This window comes from Trachemys scripta, chromosome 22 (genome assembly GCF_013100865.1).
Source record: "Trachemys scripta elegans isolate TJP31775 chromosome 22, CAS_Tse_1.0, whole genome shotgun sequence".
In the NCBI taxonomy this organism is placed as follows: domain Eukaryota; kingdom Metazoa; phylum Chordata; order Testudines; family Emydidae; genus Trachemys; species Trachemys scripta.
The window spans coordinates 14551095-14570411 of record NC_048319.1 but is presented as its reverse complement, the minus strand read 5'-3'; the positions used below and the strand labels follow the sequence as shown (position 1 = coordinate 14570411).

General features: G+C 52.4%; 1 protein-coding gene across 1 annotated transcript in view; it reads right to left on the bottom strand.

Moving 5' to 3' along the window:
* CTXN1 (cortexin 1) overlaps positions 1–19123 on the bottom strand; it is an 82846-nt gene extending 63723 nt beyond the window's left edge. The window contains exon 1 of the mRNA XM_034755493.1: positions 18973–19123. The gene's annotated coding sequence lies outside the window, so the exon portion shown is untranslated. The remainder of the gene's footprint in view (positions 1–18972) is intronic.
* Positions 19124–19317: the final 194 nt, after the last annotated feature.

Here is a 19317-nt window from a genome sequence, read left to right as displayed (position 1 = left end):
GAATTGAGGGACGTGCCCAGGCCTGTGAGATGCAGGAGGCCAGACGGGATGATCACAGTGCTCCCTTCTGGCCTTGGATTCTGTGCAGCCACACGAGGTTATAATGGCTAGTGGCCGCTTGAGAGGAGAGGGCTCAGCAACCACTCCTGCGCCCAGCTCCAGCCGAGCCTGCTCAGGCTCCTGAAAACATCTCGTTTGCATGCACAGCTGCCATAGCCAGCCCAGTGCCAATAGGGATCTAGGGGTCAGATTTTCAAATGCTAAGGAAATTCCATGCCTAACTCCCTTAGGTGCTTCTGGAACCATCCCTCCCCCCGACACACCCCCATCTGTGATGGGCTAGCCCAGATGAGATGGAGCCGTTCGAGGCAGGAGAGATCTGTCAGTCTGTCCTGGGTCTCCTTGGGGGCCAGTGTGAGCTCCCTGCCTAGCTATGCTCTGGACTGTCTGTGGATAGCGTAGGATGGGCTCCGCGCCCTGCTCCGAGGGGCTGGTTCAGTCAAGCAGGTCTCACATTTCCCACGTCCAGGCCCATGAGCCAGAGCTGCTTTGGAGTCTCCCATTAACAGAGCGCGTCTCAGGCCCTCTCAGACACCATGGCTGCTCCCAGACAGCAGTCACAGAGGGGGTGAGGCTGAGATGGGTGGCTGGCAGGAGCTGGGCAGTGGTGTAGTGGGTGAACGAAGGAGAAGGGACCACGCTACTGGAGCAGGGTGGAAGGGACACATGGGGGGCAGTCCGGAGAGTGGGACAGTGGCCAGGGATCTCACACAGCACTTGCGCTTGGGGCAGGCTGCGGGGAGGGGGATGGACTCTTGGGGTCAGGAGGGACTGAGAAGTGGTGCTGGGCCAGGGGATATGGCAAAACTTGCCACCGCAGGAGGGAGAGGGTAGGCTGGGGTCCAGCACGCAGCTGCTTCATGCACTGAGAGTGACTGCAACTTCTTCTACCAAGTGTGCTGGTTTCACAGTGACCTGCCCCGCTCACACCCCGCAGCTGGGAGATCTGGCCTGTCTCTTGTTACAGGTGTAGACTGCAAGCCCCTTGTGGGAGGGCATTTCTATCCTTGCACACTGGGAGCCCCGTCTCTGGCTGCAGCCCAAATAATCAACAGCAGCAATGCCCTGGTGGGGCCATTCTGAGTGTGCAGGACTTGGCCCTGGGAATCCAGCAGCCCTGCAGAGTCCGTGCACAGCTCAGGGCCAGGTATACGTCATAGCCCAGATCCAGCTGGCTTTGCCTTTCCTTCCTTTCAGTCTCACTGTCTCCATCCTATGGCCCCACACCAGCCCCCCTCCTGCGGCCTCCCCAGAGCCCTTAGCACATCCCCCTTTGTTTCTGTAGCCCAGAGATACCTATTTAGTGATTGTGAGTCATGGTAACTAAGGCAACCTGTCTTTGCAGGGCGAGGATGAGCGAACAGCACCAACGCACTGACAACTCACCCTGTCACTTCTGTACAAAACACCAACAAGCTGCTGGGTCTCTGTTCCCTCCCAAAGCGAAAGGACCCACTGGCCCTGCCCAACTCTCTAGCCTGGGCCACCCCACCCATGGCCAGCCCTGAGCAATGAACCAGGCAGCAGGTCTGCAGGAATAATGGCATGAGGCCGGTAACCTGGGACTGCACGGTACGCACAGGGTCCGAGCTAAGGCTGTGTCATTCTCAGGGGCAGGATTTCACTGCCACCAAAATAAATCTAGTTCAGACTTCAAGCAGTGTGGACAAGGCCTGAACTGCTGATGTAAAAACCAAGCAGGAGAAAAGGAAAAAAACATGAAAAATAAAGTAAAATCCGACCATCCTGGGCTTCTTATGTCTCTTTGCAAGTCATTGCTCAAGGATTTCGCCTTTAACTAGCTAACGAGCCCCGTGTGGCTGTGTCGCCCGCAGGGCCCCTACCCTGCTGAGACACCCAACGCTGTTAAGCACTGTGCACCACCTACAGCTTGGGGCTGGCTTCACGGGGAGCCCAAGGGAGGGAAAAGGCCCAGAGAAAGGCTGGCACTCCCATGGGAGGTTCACAGAGGCTCTTGTGTGTTTGTGCCTCTGTGTGTGTGCACCTGTCTCCCCATGTGTGTGTGCGTATTTGTTTGTGCCTACCTCTGTGTGTGGCTGTTGGGCGACAAGACGCCCAAGGGAAGGAACTGTTTTTCCCTGAAGGCCTTCGACGTATCTAGCTATTGGGGCTGGTGTTGTTGTTGGCCCATCACTCTGCTTTATTAGCTCTTGGATTTATTTATTTGTTTATTCTGATGCACTGACGAATTTATATGCTCAAAGCATTAGCATTTAACGACGCCGTCTCCAAGCAGAGACACCAGAGCTGCCTTTTGCCGCATCTTGCTGCCCGAAGAGGTTGGAGTGTCTGGCTAGTCCTCCTCCCCCCACCCCTGCCCAAGAGATTTGGGGAGGGGCAGCTCTTGATGGAAGTGGCAGAGGCGCCATCTGCCATGTCACTGGCCTTTACAGGCATCCTCCTCAGCCAGCAGTGATGATGTGAGGCACAGGTTACTGGCTCCTGGATGTGCTATGGCATGGTGTGAAATTAAGTTGCTCAGACAGCATGGTGATAAGCATGGGTGATAGATAGATAGAGGGGGGTGGATGGGGATAGATAGATAAGATCTGGAATGCAAAAATACACATGTATAAATATCCACTCGGTTGCTAAAATCAGAGTTGTTGACACAGTTACTATGTGTATAGGACCTATGGGTTTGCTGCCGAAGTGGAGGCCAGCAGAGGAAGCCCAAGTCACAAACCCCCCCTCTCAAGCTGTGCTGGCATCACTGATAACACTGAAGTGTGAGATAAACAATTAAGTAACTGACAATGAGCCATGTTTATTTCAGCAGCTTCAAACCCTCCCCTCCCCAGGAAAAACAGCTGCATTTGCACAGGACAGACCTAGTGGGGGAAATGTGATTTTCCCGATTCAAGGCCGGCCTGGGATGCGGAGGAAGTGGAATCGTGTAACGCTGAAGTAGTTCATAACGAATGAATTCAGGGCAGGAGGTCAGATCACATGATCACAATGGTCCCTTCTCGCTTTGGAATCTATCAGTCTGTGAGACTCTTTTCAGCAGAGCAGCCCTCCCATGAAGCTAAAATATTCAAACCCGGGTGCCTAAAGCTTGGCATTGGGTTGCCAACCCTCCTGGATTGGCCAGGAGTCTCCCGGAATCAGCATCGATCTCCCAGTAGCTATTGAAAGCAATCCGGGAGATTTTAATAGGCCGCTAAAAGTCCGGTCGGTGGCGCAGCAGAGCTAAGGATCCTTGCCTGCTCTGGCTCCGCGTGGCTCCCAGAAGCGATTGGCATGTCCAGCTCCTATGCACAGGAGTGGCCAGAGGGTCTCTGTGCACTGCCCCCCCCCCAACTCGGCAGCTCCCATTAGCTGAGAACCATGGCCAATGAGAGCTGTGGGGGCGGCACCTGAGGGTGGGGGCAGCGTGCAGAGCCGCCTGGCTACCTCCGAACCTAGGTAAGCGCCGCCCAGAGCCTGCACCCCTCACTCCCTCCTGCACTCCAACCCCCTGCCCCAGCCGAGGGCCCCCTCCCACATCCAAACTCCGCCCCCCAGTGCCCACACCCCAAACCCCCTCCCGCACCCCAAGCCCATCCCAGTCCTGATCCCCCTCCCACACCCAAACTCCCTCCCAGAGCCCACACCCCAGCCCCCTTCTGCGCCCCAACCCCCTGCCCCAGTCCAGAGCCCCCTCCCACACTCCGAACTCCTCAGCCTCACACACCCCCAGCCCAAAGTCCACACCCTCTCCTGCACCCAAACCCCTAAGCTCCACTCCCAGCCCAGAGCCTGCACCCCAACCCCTTGCCCCAGCCTGGTGAAAGTGAGTGAGGGTGGGAGAGAGCGATGGAGGGAGGGGGAATGGAGTGAGCGGGGGCAGGGCCTCAGAGAAGGGGCAGGGCAGGGGCATGGCATCGGGGATGTGGGGGGCAAGGGTGTTTGGGTTTGTGTGATTAGACAGTTGGCAACCTTAGTTTGGCAGCGAACTCCTCCACACCAAGCACCTCAGTTCTGATCTCTAGCAGTACGAAGCTCCTGTTGACGTCCATCGGTGAGAGCTTTCCTGGCACAAGGGCTGTGCCCGCTGGGCCCTGCATAGCACTGACTGGCTGAGAAGAGGTGCATGCAAAGAATGGTGAGCGAGGCCCGAGATCCAAGTGCTGCTTAACACCCCCAGGTCCACATGAGCGTGGTAAACTCCTCATTGGTCAGGGATATGCCCTGGGAATGACTGAACTGAACTCTTCCCTGTGAGGGTAACTAGTTTAACCTGCCCCACATGAAAGCAAAGCAGCATGCAGTCCCAGGGCACTTCCAGACTCTCCCTAAGCCCACCACCAACTCTTTGCAAAGAAATAACAGCTACAAATATATAAAGTAGGAGGAGATGGGCTCTGTCAGCCACTGCTTCCCGCACAGCCCACTGCTCTCCGAGCTTCCCGCACAGCCCACTGCTCTTGCCAGCTCACCTGAGTTTTATCATGAGTCATGGGATATTTGGTGTTTTTCTTAAAGCCCCTGCTCCTGGAGGCAGGTGATTATATGAGAATTTCAGCTTTCACAACAGAAAGGTAAATTTCTAGCTTGTGAATGTTGAGTCTGAACTTTTCATGAACTTAAACTTAACCCAAACTTGATGTCTCTGTCTGAACTTTTAATCAAAGCTCTGACCTGCGAACTACTCATGACACCCCACTCCCCTTAAGTAGCCATCTCCCCTTTTCTCTACTTAATTTACATTTTAACCTGTTTTATCCTGTAGAATCTTGATTGATTATGCATGACCATTATGATCTGTTAATCACTTTGTTTACTTCTGTGTATAAATATTGATGCTCACCCCTAATAAACTTGCCACACTTACTCTGAAGCCTTTCAAGCTAAGGATAGTGTGAGCCCGTTGATCAACGAATTGGTGTCTGGTCTCTGACAGATTGTGAGCCCCATACCAACTCCGCATGAACTCGGGTGCTGGAGAGGTGAGTAAGGACTTGCTTTTTACCTAACATGAGTGTGGAGAAAACCTGGATAACATGACCTGCTAAAGGCGCAGCCACCAGAAGGCAAAGCAAAAGACACAACATTTACTAGTGCTAAAAGTCTCATGATTTTTAAATCATTCCCATGACCTGGGGGGGTGGGGTGTCTGGCTCCTGAGACTGAGACTCCCCCAGGCCTGGGGCTAGGCTGCTGTTTATAAACCCCCTATTTCCCAGGAGGCCTTGCCAGGAGCTGGGACTATGAATATGGCTGCCGTGCTGGGCTGGGCTCTCCTGGATCTCACAGACTCCTTGGCTGGGAGCTGTCAAGCCTGGCCTTGTCCCTGGCCCTGAGGGGAGAGGAAAGTCCAAGCTCAGCCTGGTCCCAGAGTGCCAGAGCCCAGCCCTAGGACATGGACTGTCTGGCACAAAGCCTGCACCCCCTCTTCCCATCGGCAACAGGCTGCCCCCTCTCCAGCACATGGGGCTTTGGCTGGGCCCTGGAGGGAGGGCTCCCCATAGGGTCTGCCTGTCCCTCCCAGCCAGCACTGAGGAAGCAGGGCCTGGGACCAGCCCTTAGCCAGGGCCAGCTCCTCAGCTGGTGTAGGTCAGCACAGCCCCACTGAGGTCAATGGAGGGCTCTCGGTTTGAGCAGCTGAGGAGCGGTACTAGGAGGCAGCAGGGGACATGCCTGGGAGGTGGCTCTCCCCAGGCAAGGGAGGGGCATGGTTCCACCTTCCCTTTCTTCCTGCTCCCAGCTCCCAGTGAGTGCTCTGTAGTAAAGATCCTTGTTTGCTGTGTTGATTTCACATGCACCACAGAGCCAGAGAGGCATTTCTCTGCAGCACTGGACCGAATAACAATGGGCTTCTCTTTGTGAGCCGTTCCGGAGACATGGTGACCTGATGATAACGACCCGCAATAGACACAGCTAAACCCTGCTGAAGAATACATATTATGTATTAGAATAGCAGTTATACACCCAAATTGGCCTGTACCTTTAGTATCATCCTGAACACTTGTGCTAAGTATGCCAGGACCCTTGCATTAGCTGCAGTAAGCCTTGGCTTGGATAGATAGGAAAACTGCTGGTATCAGGACAGATGATCATTTCTTCATCACAACAGGAAAGGAGCTGCCCATACAAACCTAGGAGGTGCCTTCATCCCCTTAGTACCCGAAACGGCTACACTCAGAACAAAGGTAAGGTGCATCGTAACTCAGACTGCAAAGGGTGCACCACGGTACCAAAACAAACAGGGCAAAAAGCCACCTAGCTAAATGATGTATGCGGTACCCTTTCCTACTACCCAAGCAGGTGTGAAAGGCTCCAGGGGCGTAGCTTTGGGGAGCACACCTGAGTAAGGTGAATGTAACAGGACGCTGCACAGGACGGCTCTTCGGAGACTGGTATCGTACAGAATCTTTCCCCTGTACCATCTTCATAAACCTGCCTGACACTGGTTATTTGGTCTCTTGAATGTATTTCATAGGAAAATAATGAACCCAAGCGTGGCCAAGCACTTGACTATCCAATTTATCAACAATAACATAGACATGCTCAGACTCCTCAGGTCTTCGAAGGTTCCGAGTGAGCCGGGGCCCTGTTCCTGGCCATTCTCCACAGCTCCTGCCACCAGCCTTTGGCAAGCCCCAGTGATCCCAGCTCCTGCCAGGCCCAGCTGGTGCCACAAGGAGTCCGTAAGGAGCCCAACAACTCAGCCTGCCACCAAATGAGGCGCCTGTTGCTGCATCCCTATTCAATGCAAAGCTCTGCATGAGTTAATATGCATACCTGGGAATAATTTGCATACCCCTGCATAACCTTACATTTCAGTTAGAAAAAACATTGTGCAGGGATGTAGTGCGAAGGGAGCGCTCCATCCACCTGTAGGGATGAGGCAAACGTCCCCCATACTCTGCCCAGACGGCTGCTGTCGGAAGGGGCCCTGCACAGGGTGCTTAGACTGCAACACCTGAGCTGGGCTAGTAGGACACTTTGCCTGCAGGGTCCGTACAGCTCCTCAGGACATGGAGTTGGGGCCTTATGTTTGTTCCAGTTCTGCCCACACAAGGCAGGAGAGAGGGGCGGGGGGGCTCAGCGAGGAGCAAGAGCAAAGTGCCTGGTGCTCACACCGTCAGGGACATGCCCAGAGCACACCTAGGTCGGTAGCATGGACTTCCCGGGAGCTGGCTGGGTCCCTCTCACAGAATCATACAGAGTCAGGATCCAGCCACAGGTCCCGGCTGTCTGGGCACCACTGAGCAGCGTCTGGTCAATGCACCTTGGGCACAGCCCCTAGGGCTCTGTGCCTCTGGGCACCAATGGGCAGCATTGGGCACAGCCCCCAGGGCTCTGTGCCTCCGTGCACCACTGGGCAGCATCTGGTCAAGGCACCCTGGGCACAGCCTCCAGTCTCCAAAACCCATACTTTCTCCCCTTGCTGTTTTAGGATCCACTGGGCTATAGAGAATGCAAGTGGTGTTAATTCAGGTGTGAACACGGCCTGGTTCCCCATAAAGCTTGTCCGGCCCAAAGGAGAAGGGACTTTCCCCAGCTGTCCCTCCCCGCTGAGCACTCCAAACAGCTCACTTAGCACCTGGACAGGCCATGGCCCAGGTCAGAGGAGCAGGTGAAAATTCAGGATGCAGACAGCTCCCTCCATTGACCTGTCAGATCTTCCCCCAAGGCCAGAACTGCCAACTACTACTGCTAGTACTAGGCAGGAAGTTCAAACACCAGCACTCAGACCACGTAAAATCATGAGACTGACCAAAAATTGGGAGGCTTTTTTTTTAAAAGATGAACCCTGTTTTGTAGTCTGCAGTTCTGAGTGACCTTCCCCTTCTCCCGCCACGTGTGTCCAGTCACACAGTGTCACCAGCTCCCAACACACGTCAGCCCTTGCTCCAGGAGCTCCAAGTAGAGGGCTGTCCGAGGTCTGGGCCCATTTGTGCTGGGTGCTGTACAGAGTAAGGCAGTCCCAGCCTGCAGCCTAGTGCACAGTACAGTGACCCCTGCTGGCCACCTACAGGTGACAGGCTCTATAGCTCAGCAGAATCCTGAGGCAGCCAATGTGCTAATGTAGGATGATGATGAGGCACCTGCGAGAAGATGGTGCTTTCTGCAGAGTTATGTTGATTAAATCGAGTTCAGAGCTTTTGGGAGCTCACACAGGCTGGGTCTTCCATTCGGTGGACACACACACATGCACACACACACACGCACACACGCTGCTCTCCACCTCAAACCCCCTCTCTCCTAAAGCTTTCTTTCCATCCTGTTCTTAAAGGCACAGCTCCAATTATCCAAAATACAAGCATCACAAATGCAATTTACAAATATTATGAACACAACATCCAAATGCTCTTCTAAACACCGTTTTTGTAATATAAAAACATGCCAACAATCATCTTTAAATTAAGATCTCAACCTACATTATCTCACACCCCACAGGGCATCAGCTAGGAGGGAACCCAGACCTCTCTAATCCACAGAACTGATCATGGCCCATTAGGAGTAACTGGTGGAGACAAGCACGCTGTTATCTCTGTGGCCCGGCCCATACAAGGAGACAACACACACATTCTAAGTAGGTTACACAACTTTTTATGAGATAGCACTAGAATGATGGCCATCGGTATTCCTTGTTTCTTTCCCTAGCTCTGGGAGCAGAGTGTGGCCTCATGCTTACCACCAGATTAGCCAACTATAACAGGACTCTTAAGAACATAAGAACGGCTATACTGGGTCAGACCAAAGGTCCACCAACCTATCCACCGACAACCAATGCCAGGTGCCCCAGAGGGAGTGACCTAACAGGTAATGATCAAGTGATCTCTCTCCTGCCATCCATCTCCACCCTCTTGACAAACAGAGGCTAGGGACACCATTCCTTACCCATCCTGGCTAATAGCCATTAATGGACTTAACCTCCATGAATTTATCTAGTTCTCTTTTAAACCCTGTTATAGCCCTAGCCTCCACAATCGCCTCAGGCAAGGAGTTCCACAGGTAGACTGTGTGCTGTGTGAAGAAGAACTTCCTTTTATTTGTTTTAAACCTGCTGCCCATTAATTTCATTTGGTGACCCCTAGTTCTTATATTATGGGATATTCTCTGTCTTATTCTCTATCCCTTTTTTAATGATTCCTAACATCCTGTTTGTTTTTTTGACTGCCGCTGCACTCTGCGTGGACGTCTTCAGAGAACTATCCATGATGACTCCAAGATCTCTTTCCTGATTAGTTGTAGCTAAATTAGCCCCCATCATATTGTATGCATAGTTGGGGTTATTTTTTCCAATGTGCATTACTTTACATTTATCCACATTAAATTTCATTTGCCATTTTGTTTCCAATCACTTAGTTTTGTGAGATCTTTTGAAGTTTTTCACAGTCTGCTTTGGTCTTAACTATCTTGAGCAGTTTAGTATCGTCTGCTAACTTTGCCACCTCACTGTTTACCCCTTTCTCCAGATCATTTATGAATAAGTTGAATCGGATTGGTCCTAGGACTGACCCTTGGGGAATACCATTCCATTCTGAAAATTTACCATTTATTCCTACCCTTTGTTCCCTGTCTTTTAACCAGTTCTCAATCCATGAAAGGATCTTCCCTCTTATCCCATGACAACTTAATTTACGTAAGAGCCTTTGGTGAGGGACCTTGTCAAAGGCTTTCTGGAAATCTAAGTACACCTTGTCCACTGGATCCCACTTGTCCACATGTTTGTTGACCCCTTCAAAGAACTCTAATAGATTTATACCTGCCTCTGGAGATTTCCATTATTTGCATCTGAAGAAGTGAGGTTCTTACCCACGAAAGCTTATGCTCCCAATACTTCTGTTAGTCTCAAAGGTGCCACAGGACCCTCTGTTGCTTTCTATAGATTAGTAAGACATGATTTCCCTTTACAGAAACCATGTTGACTTTTGCCCAATAATTTATGTTCTTCTGTGTGTCTGACAATTTTATTCTTTACTATTGTTTCAACTAATTTGCCCAGTACTGACACCAGTCTGTAATTGCCGGGATCACCTCTAGAGCCCTTTTTAAATATTGGCGTTAAATTAGCTATCTTCCAGTCATTGGGTACAGAAGCTGATTTAAAGGACAGGTTACAAACCATAGTTAATAGTTCCACAATTTCACATTTGAGTTCTTTCAGAACTCTTGGGTGAATGTCATCTGGTGACTTGTTACTTTTAAGTTTATCAATTAATTCCAAAACCTCCTCTAGTGACATTTCAATCTGTGACAGTTCCTCAGATTTGTCACCTACAAAGGATGGCTCAGGTTTGGGAATCTCCCTAACATCCTCAGCCGTGAAGACGGAAGCAAAGAATCCATTTAGTTTCTCCTCAGTGGCTTTATCATCTTTAAGTGCACCTTTTGTATCTCAATCGTCCAGGGGCCCCACTGGTTGTTTAGCAGGCTGCCTGCTTCTGATGTACTTAAAAAATATTTTATTACCTTTTGAGTTTTTGGCTAGCTGTTCTTCAAACTCCTTTTTGGCTTTTCTTATTACATTTTTACACTTAATTTGGCAGTGTTTATGCTCCTTTCTATTTGCCTCACTAGGATTTGACTTCCACTGTTTAAAAGATGCCTTTTTATCTCTCACTGCTTCTTTTACATGGTTGTTAAGCCACGGTGGCTCTTTTTTAGTTCTTTTACTGTGTTTTTTAATTTGGGATATACATTTAAGTTGGGCCTCTATTATAGTGTCTTTGAAAAGTGTCCATGCAGCTTGCAGGGATTTCACTCTAGTCACTGTACCTTTTAATTTCTGTCTAACTAACCTCCTCATTTTTGCATAGTTCCCCTTTCTGAAATTAAATGCCACAATGTTGAGCTACTGAGGTGTTCTTCCCACCACAGGGATGTTAAATGTTGTTATATTACGGTCACGATTTCCAAGCAGTCCTGTTTTAGTTACCTCTTGGACCAGATCCTTTGCTCCACTCAGGACTAAATTTAGAATTGCCTCTCCCCTTGTGGGTTCCCGTACCAGCTGCTCCACTTTAAATGCAGTCATTTAAAATATCGAGAAATTTTGTATCTCCATTTAGTCAATGAAATCCCCCACTATTATTGAGTTCTTTATTTTGATAGCTTCTCTAATCTCCCTTAGCATTTCATCTTCACTATCACTGTCCTGGTCAGGTGGTCAATAATAGATCCCTACTGTTATATTCTTATTACAGCATGAAATTACTATCCATAGAGATTCTATGGAACATGTGGCTTCATATAAGATTTTTACTTCATTTGATTCTACATTTTCTTTCACATATAGTGCCACTCTCCCCCCTCCACCCCCACACGACCTGTTCTGTCCTTCCGATATATTTTGTACCCCGGAATGATTGTGTCCCATTGATTGTCCTCACTCCACCAGGTTTCTGTGATGCCTATTATATCAATATCCTCCTTTAACACGAGGCACTCTAGTTCACCCGTCTTATTATTTAGACTTCTAGCATTTGTGTACAAGCACTTTAAGAACTTGTCACTGTTTATTTGTCTGCCCTTTTCTGATGTGTCAGATTCTTTTTTATGTGAATGTTTCTCATCTGATCTGGCCCATACTTTATCCTCTTCCATCCTCTCCTCCTGAATAGAGCCTAGAGAATCTCTATGAATAAACGCTCCTCTAAGAGAAGTCTCTGTCCAATCCATGTGCTCCTCTGCAGCAATTGGCTTTCTCTCATCTCTTAGTTTAAAAACTGCTCTGAAACCTTTTTACTGTTAAGTGCCAGCAGTCTGGATCCATTTTGGTTTAGGTGGAGCCCATCCTTCCTGTATAGGCTCCCCCACCCCAAAAGTTTCCCCAGTTCCTAATAAATCTAAACCCCATCTCTCTACACCATCGTCTCATCCACGCATTGAGACTCTGAAGCTCTGACTGCCTACCTGGCCCTGCGTGTGGAACTGGGAGCATTTCTGAGAATGCCAGCATAGAGGTCCTGGATTTCAGTCTCTTTCCTAGCAGCCTAAATTTGGCCTCCATAGAATCATAGAATATCAGGGTTGGAAGGGACCTCAGGAGGTCATCTAGTCCCACCCCTGTGCTCAAAGCAGGACCAATCCCCAACTAAATCATCCCAGCCAGGGCTTTGTCAAGCCTGACCTTAAAAACCTCTAAGGAAGGAGATTCCACCACCTCCCTAGGTAACCTCCCTAGCTTCACCACCCTCCTAGTGAAAACGTTTTTCCTAATATCCAACCTAAACCTCCCCCACTGCAATTTGAGACCATTACTCCTTGTTCTGTCATCTGGTACCACTGAGAACAGTCTAGATCCATTCTCTTTGGAACCCCCTTTCAGGTAGTTGAAAGCAGCTATCAAATCTCCCCTCATTCTTCTCTTCTGCAGACTAAACAATCCCAGGACGTCTCTCCTACCCTATGTCATTGGTACTTACATGTACCACAACCACCGGCTCCTCCCCAGCATTACACATAAATCTATCTAGATGTCTTGAGAGATCCGCAATCTTCACGCCAGGCAGGCAAGTCACCATATGGTTCTCCTGGTCATCACAAACCCAGCTATCTATGTTTCTAATGATCGAATCTCCCATTACTAACACCTGCCTTTTCCTAATGACTGGAGTTCCCTCCCTCGGAGAGATAACCTCAGTGAGAGAGGATACCCCAACACCATCTGGAAGGAGGATTCCAACTATGGGAAGGTTTCCCTCTGCTCCCGTTGACTACTCTCCTTCCCTGAGCCTTTCATCCTCCTTAACAGCGCAGGGGCTGTCTGACCAGAGGTGGGACAAATCTACAGTGTCCTGGAAAGCCTCATCAACATACCTCTCTGCCTCCCTTAGCTCCTCCAGTTCCACCACCCTGGCCTCCAAAGCCCATACGCAGTCTCTGAGGGCCAGGAGCTCCTTGCACCGAATGCACACATACGCCACCTGCCCACGGGGCAGGTAATCATACATGCTGCACTCAGCGCAATAAACTGGATAGCCCCCACTCTGCTGCTGGGCTTCTGGCTGCATTCTCTCCTACAGCTGCCTAGGTTACTGACAGGGGTTTTTGTTTAAATCAAGACATTTTGATTATAATTTAGTTTAAAGGTTTTACAGATGGCAAGTGGGCAAAGTCACCCCCTTCCCAAACTCCCTCTCGAAACTCCCTGGTCGCTGACTCATGGCTTTATAAAGCCCTGGCCTCCCTGATAGCCCCGCCCCCTGACTAAGGCTCAGCCATTGAAGAAAGGCTTCTAGATTTCAAAACCTTGTTTAGAAGCTCACAGCTTCCAATTGCCGGCCACAGCACACAGTCCTTCAAACGAACAAACACACAGACAGACAAACACAAGCTCAGCACACAGCAAGTAACCCCCAAACTCTTGTTTGCAGGGTCTGCTGTGTGCCGCCCTTCGCATCCGGGAATGTTTCACCTTCACCGTGTGCTGGCTGATGTAAATGACTGGACGAGATGCAGAGAAATGGAGAATCATGACCCCAGTTTGAAGCAGTTGGCAGGGTAACAGATGCACTGTCATCTTCCTGAGTCTGCAGGCAGATGGCGCCCGTTCCTCTGCCACTCACAGCTGTGCCAAGCAGCCTGGAGTGATACTCTGAGGTTGGTCCCATGCTCAGAGTCCTGTGGGCAGCACTGAAACTTTGATTGTTCGGGTCAGTTTTGCGCTGCAGGCTGCACAGCTTGAAAAAGCTTTGAGCAACAGTAAAGGCAGCCACTGGGGTTACTCGTGGGACCCAAATGTAACAGCTGCTGGGGAATGGCAAGCTTTCGCGGGTAAAAACCCCACTTCTTCAGCTGCATGGAGTGAAAATTACAGATGCAGGCATAAATATACTCACACTGGTTCTCCACTTGTAAGGTAACTCCCTTCTCTTCATGTGTCAGTATATTTATGCCTGCATCTGTAAATTTCACTCCACGCAGCTGAAGAAGTGAGGTTTTTACCCACGAAAGCTTATGCCCAAATAAATCTGCTAGTCTTTAAGGTGCCACCAGACTCCTTGTTGTTTTTGTGGATACAGCCTAACAGGGCTACCCCTGATACAAGTAGACAAGGAACACCCAGCTGGTGATGGGGAAAGGAAAAGGGGGCAGGACGGACGGGGGGAGGGAACAGGGCAGATTCTGAAAGGTCACTTGGATCTTGCATGGAGGGGGAATATCAGGATGGGGGGAGAGCTGGAGCACAGAGCCTGTCACTGCTCCTGTCACCCAAAGGCTAGCAGCAACACGCTGTAGCGGGGGAGGGAGGAGCAAGGTCTGGGTACAGGAGGGAAGGGAGGGGGTGAAGCGGCCACACTCAATAACCAGCCAGCCAGGCAGGTGAATGCTGATCGGAGCAGGCCACGAGAAGCCAGGAACAGCAGGGTGCTGACATCCAGCATCAGTTAAATGCCAAGAAGCTGAGGAATGGATGCGGGGAGCCCAGGGTTCAGCCGGCTGTGAAGGAGGAGCTGCCCACATGGGGCTGGTGAAGTGCTCATGGTGGAGATGCTGGGTGCATGTGACCCCAAGATCTTGTGACTCCAGTTCAGGCTGCAGTAGCTGGTTTGGTCTCTGGTTGCAGAATGCTCTGCATTTGGCCCAGGAAGCCTGGCTGCACCGAGCACCGCCTCCCGCCCCCAGCTCTGGCCGCTCACAGCCCTTCCCAGAGCCAGCCCCCCGGGCACCACCTCCCAGACACCTGCTGTGTCACTGAAAGGGCAATCCTGGGCAGCACAGCGCAGTCAGACACTGCAACACCTGTTCTGTGCCAGAGGCTCTCTGGGCAGAGTTAGCACAAAGAGCGAGGGGCAGACAATGGAGAAAAAAATTCATCTGGGGGCCATGAACACAGGGCTCAGCCCAGAGGGCCTGATCCGGCCTCACTCACCCAGCTTCTCATCAGGGAGACAGTGCAGCCTCTGCTGATTCCCAGGCAGGCCTGCAGCGCCTGGGCTGGAGAGCAGGAATCAGGCCCGATTCAAAGGCACTGCAAATTGGGAACACTCCTTGGTTCAAATATTTCCCGGATGAAGCTGGGGAGAGGCCCCCAGTGAGAGCCCTGCAGCCTGGGGTCTCCAACCCCCTAGGCCAGGGACAGCGCAGGCCATGACTGGGCAACTTTCCCCAGCCCTGCAGTTGCCACTGCCACTGTAACCCTGACCAGTCCCTGTGGCCAAGGCAATTCTTGGCCTTTCTGTCAATAAAAGGATTACTTAGGAATGATTCTGGGGCAAGTCTCTGGCCTGTGCTGTACAGACTAGGTGTCCACATGGTCCCTCTTGGCCTTGGGATCGATGACTCTGTGAAAGGCCAAGCTATGCTGGGGCCCCTTGCCCAGCGGGGACTGCACTTACACTGCCCCAGCACACACACAGAAACGTGCTTCCTCATCATTGACCTGGCCTGGCCCTGGTGCCCCGCATCCAGCCCGTGAGCTGACCAGAATCCTGCCACCCCCAGCCCTTTCTTATCTCCCAGACCTGTAACTCTCTAGTTAAATGACGCAGCTCCCGCTCAGGGCTGGAAGGAAGCATCCTCATGGCTGTTAAGTTCCCCTCTGCATCTTAGATTAAGGATCCCTGGTCCAACAGGTTTCCATGTAGGAATATTTGCAGTAAACCCAAGTGCTGCTCCCAGACTCCTGACAACGTTTTCTTCTGAGGAGCAGCTGCTAGGAAACACTGACTCCACATTTACTGAGTTGGCAACCAGGGGTAATTCACACCCATGCCTGCACGTGTTCCCCACATCAGCCTCATGCTACCCCCTCCAGGGCCACAGCTGGGATCAGTCACTGCAACCAGAAGTCTTTGCTTCAGTGCCCCCCACACTGGCCCAGGAAATCCTGGACATCAGGCAGCGAGTGGCCCATGGCCCCAGGCGTGCCGCCATGCCCTCTGCTGGTAGCCACTCTCTGGTGGCTGGTGGAGGGGAGAACTGCAGCCGTCTTTGCTGGGAGATGAGCAGGATTGAGCTGCTGCACGAGCTGCATGCCTTGCTGCTATGCCAGCGTGGTGGTGGGGGAGGGGGGGGGCTGGCTGCAGTGGCTTGTTAGTACCTCCTTGTGGAAGGGCAAGATGCTTCCTCTGCAGAAAAACTGGGCAGAGCCTTGCTCAGGAGGCCAGCTGTACCCACTGCCAGGCTCTGCAGGTCCCTGCAGTGCGGGGGAGGGGGGGCTGAGAGGGAGCTGGTGGGTTAGTGGGGCACAGAACGCATCCACAGGGGCTCTGCGGTGCAGGGCTCTGCCCAGCCAAAGCACTCTGGATGTGTGAGCAGGTGCCTTGCTGAGCTCCATGCAGAGTGACGGACCCCCACAGACAGGAAAGGAGAGATCCTTTCACTCCCAGCTGGGGCAGAGACCTTCCAGCACCTGAGCCTGGTACCCCGGGCTGGCAAGCGGGCTGGGGTGGGGAGGAAGGTCCCAGCCCTGCCGAGGATCTTGAGGAAAGGTGGGAGACCCTCCGACTGTCTGCCAATGGAGAGCGAGTGGCTGTGAGCTGGGACTGTGCTAACTGTGGGATACTGGAGATGCCAGACGTGCTTTCAGCACAGCCTGGAGAAAGAGGCTTCTCTGGGGACCTCATGTACAAAGGGAACATCGGCCCGTCTCCCCAGACCCTAGGGCTGCACACCCACCATACACACACCACCCCCACTGGCATTCAGCAGCCACCTCCTCTTCCTCACGCTGACCAGAATGCCACCTTGGCGAGCAAGCAAATGTCCTGAGACAGCAAAACAACTGACATATGCAACTGCATCATCCCACCAGGGTCTGCCCTGACCCCCGCTGAAATCAACAGCCAAGTCCCTTGCCTGCACGCTGCACTTGTGGGGTCACCAGCCTGCACTGTAACCAGGAACTCTTGTACCACCCATATGGGCTTGGACATTCCTGGGAGCAGGAGCATGTCCCCCGAGGGCCTGCAGGCCAGCTGCCAGCTTTGCTGAGTCTGAGGCTTATGTCCCAGACTGACAATTGCAGAACAAGCAGAAATGATGCAAGTCAGGTTCAGGGCCAGCTCCAGGGTTTTGGCCGCCCCAAGCAGCCAAAAAAAAAAAAAAAAAAAAAAGGCCGCGATCGCAATCTGCGGCGGCAATTCGGCAGGAGGTCCTTTGCTCCCAGCGGGAGTGAGGGACCGTCCGCCGAATTGCCGCCGAATACCTGGACATGCCGCCCCTCTCCGGAGCGGCTGCCCCAAGCACCTGCTTGCCAGGCTGGTGCCTGGAGCCGGCCCTGGTCAGGTTGTGCGTCCCCCTCTAGAGAGCAGCTGGGGTGATGGTCTGGCACAGGGGGGAAGAGTCAGGATGAGACGGACAGTGCAGGAGGGCGGAGACCCCAGAACAAACCCGTTCTTCACCATGCACTGGCAACAGGGCACCCCTATTAGCCTACGGAGAGAAAAGCTTTAGGACAGATTTATGGTGACTTGACACCGAGGAGAGCACAGAACTGCTCCTGCAGACGGAGAGCTGATTTGGGGATCAGCCTGGGGGAGGCAGGGTGCCTGGGAGCGTGTTCTTTCACCACCCTGCCCAGTCCTTCAGAACTTGCAGCAATTAAAAAAAAAAAAACCTTTTCCCAATAAACCCCCACATCAGATGCGGTTTCTGGTGATCCTGCGGGGAGCTCAGCTAGCCAGGCTCTCTCCTTCCAGCCTTGGGTTGTTGCAACTGGGATTTCAGCTGGCTCTCCTTGCAAAGCCCTGGCATGAGCAGCGCTAGTGCACATAGAATCATAGAATATCAGAGTTGGAAGGGACCTCAAGAGGTCATCTAGTCCAACCCCCTGCTCAAAGCAGGACCAATCCCCAACTAAATCATCCCAGCCAGGGCTTTGTCAAGCCTGACCTTAAAAACCTCTAAGGATGGAGACTCCACCACCTCCCAGGCCAGACTCCCAGGCCAGACTAGCCTGGCATTGCCAGTCGGCCTTACTGGCTACACATGTTCCTGCTTGCCTGTGGTTCCTACAGGATCTGTCATTGACAGCTTTTAAACTCGGCCAGATCTTCTTCTGTTTTAAGGCTTTAAACAGAATGCTCCTCTTGGTCCTGCACCTCCATAGGAATCAGTACATTTATTTTACTTGTGATCTTTACCGTTTGTGAAATTAAACTACTTGATAAAAAAGTTTCCCACATTCCATACAGGTTCTACTGAGCCCCCAGACCGGGTGGTTTTCAAAGAACTTCGGTAGCAGCACCCGGAACTGGACCCAGTCCGAGACACACACCTCCGAGGTAGATCTAAGAACCCAGCAGAAACTGCATCGTTTTACTTCTTTCCAACTGGCTACATGCTGAACATTCCTGACGACTCCTGCGGCTTTAGCCTCCAGACTTTTGGGGAATATCAGATAATGATTAAGAATTTTTTTAAACCGCAGGAACTATGTAATAATTTCTTAACTAACGGGAGATTATTCCCGGCTGTTTGCCCTGAGACGGTTCAGTTTGTTAGTATGTTTTATAACTTTGCACATCAACCATGTGATCGGTACATTGTACAGATGTAAACATGAATCAATAATAAACAATCAATACCCAGTAATCCCGCCGCGGTTCGGAGTTGGAGTAAGGGCGCTTTTCAGGGAAGCAGAATCCGTCCCTGTGGCAGGGAACTGGCTCACTAATGAAATGCACCGAGCGCTGCTCACGGCATCATGATTTCACCTGACAGCGGCTTTTAAGTCCTGGCCCCGGGCGGCCAGCGAGCACCGCACGTTGGTTCAGCCCCAAAGCGACCTGGACGGGACCGAACCGAACTTCACCTGGGGCGAGTCGCCGCTGATCTGACAACACCCGGCGCCGGACCTCCCCGGCACCGAGCCGCCGGCTGTGGCAGGAGAGCAGGCGCCAGCCCAGCGCCGCGGGGAGCTCCCTGCCCCGGGCAGCCCTGGGCATCCCCTGCCCGCCCTCCCGCTCGTGGACAGTGCCGCGCCCTGCCGCTGGGAGCGGCCCTTACCTGCCTGGGGCTCGGCTCCGGCTCGGCTCCTCGCGCGGGTCCCTCCGGCGCAGCGCCCAGCAAGGCTGGACCGGGCAGCGCTGACACGGAGGCGAGTCTCCGGCTCCTGGCGCAACACGCCCCGGCTGCAGCGCGGAGCTGCCCGGCCCGGCTGGGCTGCCAGGCTCGGGGGTTTGAATTCCACCAGCCGCTCCTGATTGGCTCGCGGGGACTAGCCAAGGGGGGCGGTGGCACAGCGGGGGGGAGGGGTGTGGTGGGTCTGCGGTGGGGGGGACAAGGGGGTGTGGTGGCGTTGCGGGGGGAGGGCGACGGTGTGTGGTGGCGCTGCGGGGGGACAAGGAGGTG